The sequence below is a fragment of the Trachemys scripta genome, chromosome 4 (genome assembly GCF_013100865.1).
Source record: "Trachemys scripta elegans isolate TJP31775 chromosome 4, CAS_Tse_1.0, whole genome shotgun sequence".
NCBI classification, from domain to species: domain Eukaryota; kingdom Metazoa; phylum Chordata; order Testudines; family Emydidae; genus Trachemys; species Trachemys scripta.
This window is the reverse complement of record NC_048301.1, coordinates 47088125-47095602: the sequence shown is the minus strand read 5'-3', so window position 1 is coordinate 47095602 and position 7478 is coordinate 47088125.

The following is a 7478-nucleotide window of genomic DNA, read 5'->3' as shown; positions in this document are numbered from 1 at the left end:
CAAAGACCTAATGTAGATAAGGTGAGTTGTATTTTAGCATATTAGCTAGTTGAGGGGAATCCTATGGGACAGCTTATGGCTCAGTGACCTGAGTCAGTTAGCACATGTAACATACAGCTCGCCTTGCATACACTAGCACTTGAAAATGTTTGTTAGAATATGTTGGGTGTTATATTTTCAAATGAGTTAGACTTATCAGAAGTCATGTACATATTCACAGTACACACAGAAGCACTTAGGGCTCCGGTTCTGCTAATGTTTATGCATGAGAGTAACTTTACTCATGGGAATAGTTTCAGTGATGGCCCTGGGCTTAGTCACAGTGACTGTGTTTGCAGAACTGGGGCCATGGAGTGGTCATCATTAAAAGTCAGCATTTGCCAATAGCTGCTACACAGGAATGTATCCACACAGGAATTTTTAATCATGAGTTAACACTTGTTAATTAATACGATTGTACATTCTAGTGTAGATGTTACATATGCCTTTTTCCAGGACACACGTTTGTTGCTAGTTGTGTTTAACCTTAGGTTTCAGCTAAACATGACTAGTACCAAACACTGGTGTCCTGGCTTTGCTACAGTTTACAATCAAATTAGTTAAAACAACTAAAAGTTCAAGTGATAATGTGCTCTGAAATTGCCACAGCTTTTTCCGCTGCATGGCATTGGAGAAGCTTCCTATGCAAACTGTGATAACAGTTGGCAAATGTTGACTTTTTAATAGTGTGTATGTTACATGCACCTCTCTAATCAAGATAGATGAAGACTATGGCTTCCCACCTGCCAACCCCTACCAGCTATCCCACCTGCCAACCCCTACCAGCTATCAAAAAATAAATTCTGATAAAACCCTGTACATTTCTTCCTTGGAGTGCTTTCAAAGGGACTAGAGTAATCAGCACTCCTGCTTTTTCCCCGGTATTATTTCCATTTATGATGAAGGCTCAACATCCCTAAAACCCAACACTTCCTAGCAAACTGATTAGCCAGCTGTCCTGCTGGCCTGAGTGGGAGTGAAAGCAGGTTATACTGTCAGCTCTAAGAATAAGAAACTTTCCCTGCCTGAGGCTGAGGTATGAATTTATCAGAGCCAGCTCTTTCTCCAAGGTGTTCTGCTCTGACACTGTTCTGTCTAGCAGAACTAGAATGTGGCCTGAGTTCCTGGTACTAAACCAACTGCTCACTATGGCACATCTACAGCTTGGGCTGGGTGCCTTTTAAATTTAATTCGTATTAAACATGACATTTCTCACAGAGTTGAGGAGAGCTTCTCTCACCTTACTGACCATCATCTGCAGGTAAATCAAAGGGGGAAAAGAGAAATCAAAATAACCATTTTGTATTGACATTTTCTTTTTAAATGGAAGCTATAATTATCCTGTTGCAAGCCTGGGCTACAGCGATGCCATGGGGGAAGGGGGAACCAATTAAATAATTATCCAGTGTTTAGCTTCTTATAGATAAAGAAACACATGCTTTGAAACAGAAGTGTTTGCAGGGTGCTTTGAAAACTCTCTAAGCACAGATAAATTCAAGTCCATTAAGCCTTTTTCCCCACCTATTAAATGGTTGGTTTTTTTTTTAAAACACATACAATAGAAACTACCAGTACCTTTTAAAAAGTGAACATTTTACTTCTCATGTAGTATAACGTACATGCAGTGACCAGTTATAACAGAGTGCACCATATAGTTATAGTAACACTTGTCTTTTAAGGTTCCACAAGCATCTCTATTCTAAAAGGGTCTTTAATGAATTGTCCATGAGGGCCATTGTGTTCTATATCCTGTCACTGATACAAAGGTCAGTTCCATGTGCTTCAGAGCCCAATCCCTTTTTGGAATCTTGCTATGATTTTTTTGCCTCAGCGACGTCCTGTGGCAGGGAAATGGGAGCCAGGACAGGACTTGCAATGTGGAGTGTTGTGGCACTGAGAAAAAAACACTATGATCCACAAACCCAAGTTAGGTGCATCAGGAAACAGACGCCTTAGCCTGGGAGCCACAATGCCAGCACAATAGATGGCGCCTTGCCTAAGCTAGCCAATGGAAACATTGACAAGAGGAATGTTCGCTAAACCCCACTCCTCTCTTGATGAGCTTCTAAGTTCAGGCTGCTGGAAGATGCCTGTCTCTGCTAGTAAACCAAGATCCAGGCGTTCAGCTGCTTAAATCATGGGTAGGCCAGAAACAAAACAGTTGAGGGAGGGTTCTTCTCTTTGATCATTAGCCTAACTTATTCATGTAGGCTATGGGAAACCCCCTGTTCAAAGCCCCCTTCTTCCTACAGTGGAGAAGAGATTAGACCAGGGCTCTACTAGTTCTCAGATAACTGCTCTAACCACTGAGCTAGAGAGTCAGTCCAATGCTGGCTTTAGCCCACTTGATATTGAATTAGTCAATTGTTTAATAAAAGTGGAACTTCAAGAGGAGAGATTGAGGGAAACCTAAAATCACACTATTCCACAGTTGAGGGGGGTGCAGGCACTCACCTGAGAGGTGCCAAATCCATGTTCAAAGCCCCTCTCCTCCTCCCTCTCAGGAAGAGGTGGGAGGGACTTGAATTGGGGAAGGGATGGTCCTCCACATCCTTGGTTTATAAGGGAGGGCCTCCTTCCCCTGGCTCTTTTAGGTGAGCTCATCTGGAGAAGTCTTATCCTGTATGTGCTCAGAGGCCACCTACTGGATTGGGCAGTTGCATACCTATCTTTCCTGGTTTGTGACTTGCTCGGGGGTGGAGGGGGGAGTGAGTTAGATAAGTGGCTGGCCACCTAGCTTGGGGCAGCAGTGTTCATGTGCAGGCAGGATACGGGAGCCTATAATGAGGCTGTAGGGCGCACGCCCAGAAGACAAACTTAGGTGCTGAATGAGTTTAGGCACCTATAGTGTTAAGCAATAGCCATGGGGGAAGTTTTGTGTAGAGCAGTGATGCCTGAAAAATGGGTCCCTAGGTGCATGAGTACCTTTGTGGATACCACCCTGAGAGCTGCAGTTTAATCAGCTACTTCTTAATTTTGACTGTCCCTTGTTATGAGATAGCAAGACTAGAAGTTCCCAGCCCTTCCTTTCTTTTATTGTGCCCTCTCCTCTTCATTCCAGAATCAAGAGAGCATGGGGGAAGGGAACAACTAGGAAGCTTTGCAACTTTTTAACAGCTCAAGTGGCTGGTGGAATAAATATTAAATTTGGCAGTGTGGTGATGATTTTATACAAATACAGCAGCTTCAATAGGAGATAGAGTGTGCCACACGCCAGAATACACAGGAGCCTGATGGTTAAGAAGTGCAGCTGGGAGGAGAGACGGAGTTCAATTCCCTGCTCCACATCAGGCAGAGAGGAGAGGTGAACCCTGCTCTTCCCCACCTGCTTGAGTGCTCTAATCACTGGTGTAAAGGGAAGGTAGGGGGAGAGGGGGTGTGCCTCTTTTTCCAGCTGTGTTATGTGAGAGGCCCAGTGTGATAGCCCTGTTCTTAGTCACCCTCTGATCATGTGTACCAGCTCAGGCCCCACATGCAGGATAGGGGTGGCAATGCTTAGCTGGTCATTGCATATGGGACAAGCACGGAGCTGCTCACAGGTGTCAGGACTGAGGTGCGGACTTTACCAGCACAAACTTGGGCACGTAAGGAATTTAGGCACCTATCAGGTTTAGGCAGCAGCACGTGGAGGTTGTGAGGATCTAAATTTTGGACTTAGGCATCTAATGTGGCAGCTAAGAACCCCTTAAAAATTTAGCCCTGGAGGATTTTTGCACTCACTTTAAAAAGGGAGCTCTTTTATATTATCAACATTGCTTGCTGGAAACAGAAGATTTCAGCTTCCTAAAATTAATTCCCATTAGAAATCACCCTTGCTCTGGTACACAGGGAAACACACAAACCCTGGGAGGCTCTCATATCCTTGGACACCTTTAATCTTCTTGGTGCCTGGCAACTGTTCACAAGCTAAAGCAACAGAGTCTCTATTACAGCACAGTAGAGATGTAGATTTCTTGTAGAGGTATTAGAGGAAAAGAGCGAGAATGGTGACAGTAACGTCATCTTTCACTAATTTTAATAGCTCAACTTTCTCAGCGTAGAGAGAGAGATGGACACAAGAGTCCTCCAGTTCTCCTATTTTAACAGCTTCCACCCTGGCAAAAGTATACAGAGTGTTAAATATGAACTCTCTTCCTCTTCTTGGAAAGGCAAGCTCACGGCCAGCCTGTATTTGTCTTCACAAGACAGCTAGAGTTTTAGCTCAGAACTAGGCCTTAATTTACCCAGGAAGGCAAAAGATCCCATAAAGGCACAGGATGTTTGAGAAAGAGCTATTAGGCTTTGCAGTGAAAAACATGCCCTTGAAGTGAAAAGATAATACCGAGCTCTTGTAGAGCAATTTTCTGCCATAGAGCTCAGGGAGGAGGAAGAGGAGAAGAAATAAAATGCCATTGTCCTTATTTTACAGCTGGGAAAATTAAGGCACAGAAAGGTGATGTGATTTTCTCAGAGCTTGGAGTAATCTACTTCACAGGTTAATTCTCTCCATGCTTAATCGTAATCTACACTTATAATATACTCTCAGATCCATTCAGATGCTACACATTACCAAAGTGGTTCTCTCTTCTGACTCCCCTCTTGAGAAATCAGGCTCCAGTGTGTAAAGATGCCTAGGCTAGGATCAGGGACCAAAATCTATAATCTCTTTCTTGATCCAGGAAGATTTACCTCTGTGGGTGTCTAACTAAGGAACAGAATAACATGTTGGCATTAACTAGGGTTATCAGCATGTGAGAATTACTAACAAGAGCTTTAGTGCGGCTGCTAGTTTTAGTCTCTATTGCTGTTTTTTTTTAAATCTCATTCCATCTTTCCAGTGGATAGATAAGAATATGTGCTTCTAACCATGATTGGTGAAGAGGGTTATCTAAGCGAGAATGTTCCCATATGAAACTGTGGGAAAAGGGGCTCATTTTTACTAACCCCTCTGCTTTTTAATTTGGACTTCAACCTCTGATATTAGTAACAGTTTTAGTGGTCATGGGAATTCTCAGTGCAATATATTTAGCCCTATTCCTTCGGGGCAGGAGGGGGAAAGAGACCACTAAATAGCTGCAAGATAAATTTTCTATGAATGTTCCTTTGGGAAACTTTGGCCAAAGAAAAACTGAAGGAGAACTCTGTGTAAGCTCAAAAGCTTGTCTCTTTCACCAAAAGAAATTGGTCCAATAAAATATATTCCCTCACCTATCTTGTCTTTCTAATATGGTGGGACCAGCATAACTACACCACAGCAAACAACTACATTTTAGGCATTTAGCTGGACAATGCACAATTTCACTTGAGCCCCATTGCGACACCGCTTGTTCACAGTAAAGAGCATCTGTTCACAGGAATAGCCCCACTAACTTCAATGGATCCTCTCCCGTCTGTACAGTGAGGAATCCTCAATGTCACAGAATCAGACCATTAATCTGGGCTATATAGAACACTTCAAGTGGGAGGAGGAAATTCTGTAGAGTTCCCCCTTAAAAAAGGACACCAAGTCCTCCAGCCCAGGCTGGTTTTGCATAGGAAAGAAATTCCCACAATAAAAATACTGGCAAAGGGAAAAAAAAAAAAAAAAGTCAAGTGGAGTTCACAGCACTGCATAGTGAACACGTCCTGGTTGTTCAATTTACAAAATGTTAGTGCAAGCGTGGAGCAGTCTCCTGTATTTGTGGAAGAGAAAACTGCAACTCAGTTGGAAAAAGAAGCAGAGAAAGGATGTGAACTTTGTTAAAAAATAAAACATCAGCTGACAATGTTATCTGGCCCAACAGGAGTGTGAAAACAAATAGGCACTTCAAGAAGAGTGTAGTTAGGTAGGTGACTAACCTCAAAATAGCAGGAAGTGACCAAGGAAACAGGCCAAGCTGCTGGAAACAAAACAGATTTCTTCACTGACAACTTTCCAGAGATGTGCCGTACCCCAAAGGACTACGGCCACCATCTATGAAAAAGTGCTGATTATTGATTACATGTTTAATGCCATCTCATTTATCAACTCTAGAGATTCAGCTATGCAACATCTCATACCTCCTCAATAAAAAACAAGACTGAAGAGACTTGCTCAGCACAGAATTTAACATGACCCAGTGTTTATTGACTCCTGCACCATTTTATTTGTTTCATTCCACATTTTTTTTTAATTAACATGAACACAAAATGCGCTGGATTGTAAAATATCACCGCATGAATCGACTCCAAAGTGCCAGCATTGTTGACCAGCATACAATCTGACAAGAGAAGGTTTACCCATAATTCACTCTCAAAAAGACTAGCTGGTAGTACATCACAGTTTAAGTAAAAAATTAATTTGCCTGCAAATAAATCCATTTTCCTTTTGATGTGAGTGGTGTTCGAGCCAGCTATTTGCAAAAAACATTCAAACATTTTAAATTCAACATAAATGGAATAAAATACTTTACAGAAACGAGGTGTTAAAAAATTGAAAAGATCATGATCTTTTCAAACTCGACTTCTGCAGAAGTCATCTACTCACAGGAGCAAGGGTAACCTAGAGGGGGGAAAGATTAATGAGAGGCCACTTTACTCAAGAGGCCAACAAGTCAGGTACAGGCTTAAAAATACAAATAGCCTCTCTATATTATCAAGTTTCAGAGTAGCAGCTGTGTTAGTCTGTATCCGCAAAAAGAACAGGAGTACTTGTGGCACCTTAGAGACTAACAAATTTATTAGAGCATAAGCTTTCGTGGACTACAGCCAACTTGCATCCGAAGAAGTGGGCTGTAGTCCACGAAAGCTTATGCTCTAATAAATTTGTTAGTCTCTAAGGTGCCACAAGTACTCCTGTTCTTTTTGCGGATACAGACTAACACAGCTGCTACTCTGAAACTTGATAATATAGAGAGGCTATTTGTATTTTTAAGCCTGTACCTGACTTGTTGGCCTCTTGAGTAAAGTGGCCTCTCATTAATCTTTCCCCCCTCTAGGTTACCCTTGCTCCTGTGAGTAGATGACTTCTGCAGAAGTCGAGTTTGAAAAGATCATGATCTTTTCAATTTTTTAACACCTCGTTTCTGTAAAGTATTTTATTCCATTTATGTTGAATTTAAAATGTTTNGGCTGTAGTCCACGAAAGCTTATGCTCTAATAAATTTGTTAGTCTCTAAGGTGCCACAAGTACTCCTGTTCTTTTTATATTATCAAGGCCTTCTGTTTTTGTTTTTAAAGAAGTTGTTTGTCCTCTCCCAGCTTTCTTTCACAACCAGCAGGCCCTGTTGGGAACGACAGCTTAGTGGAGCTTGCATATCTTCCAACACTGCCTAATATGAAATAAAGTCACATTGGGAAAGGCAACTAATTTTTTTTTAGAAGCCATGGATTCTCCATCACTGGCAATTTTAAAATCCAGATTGGATTTTTTTTATTTTTCCCCCCTTCCTAAAAGGGTCTTCTCTAGGAAATATTTTGGAGAAGTTCCATGGTCTGTGTTC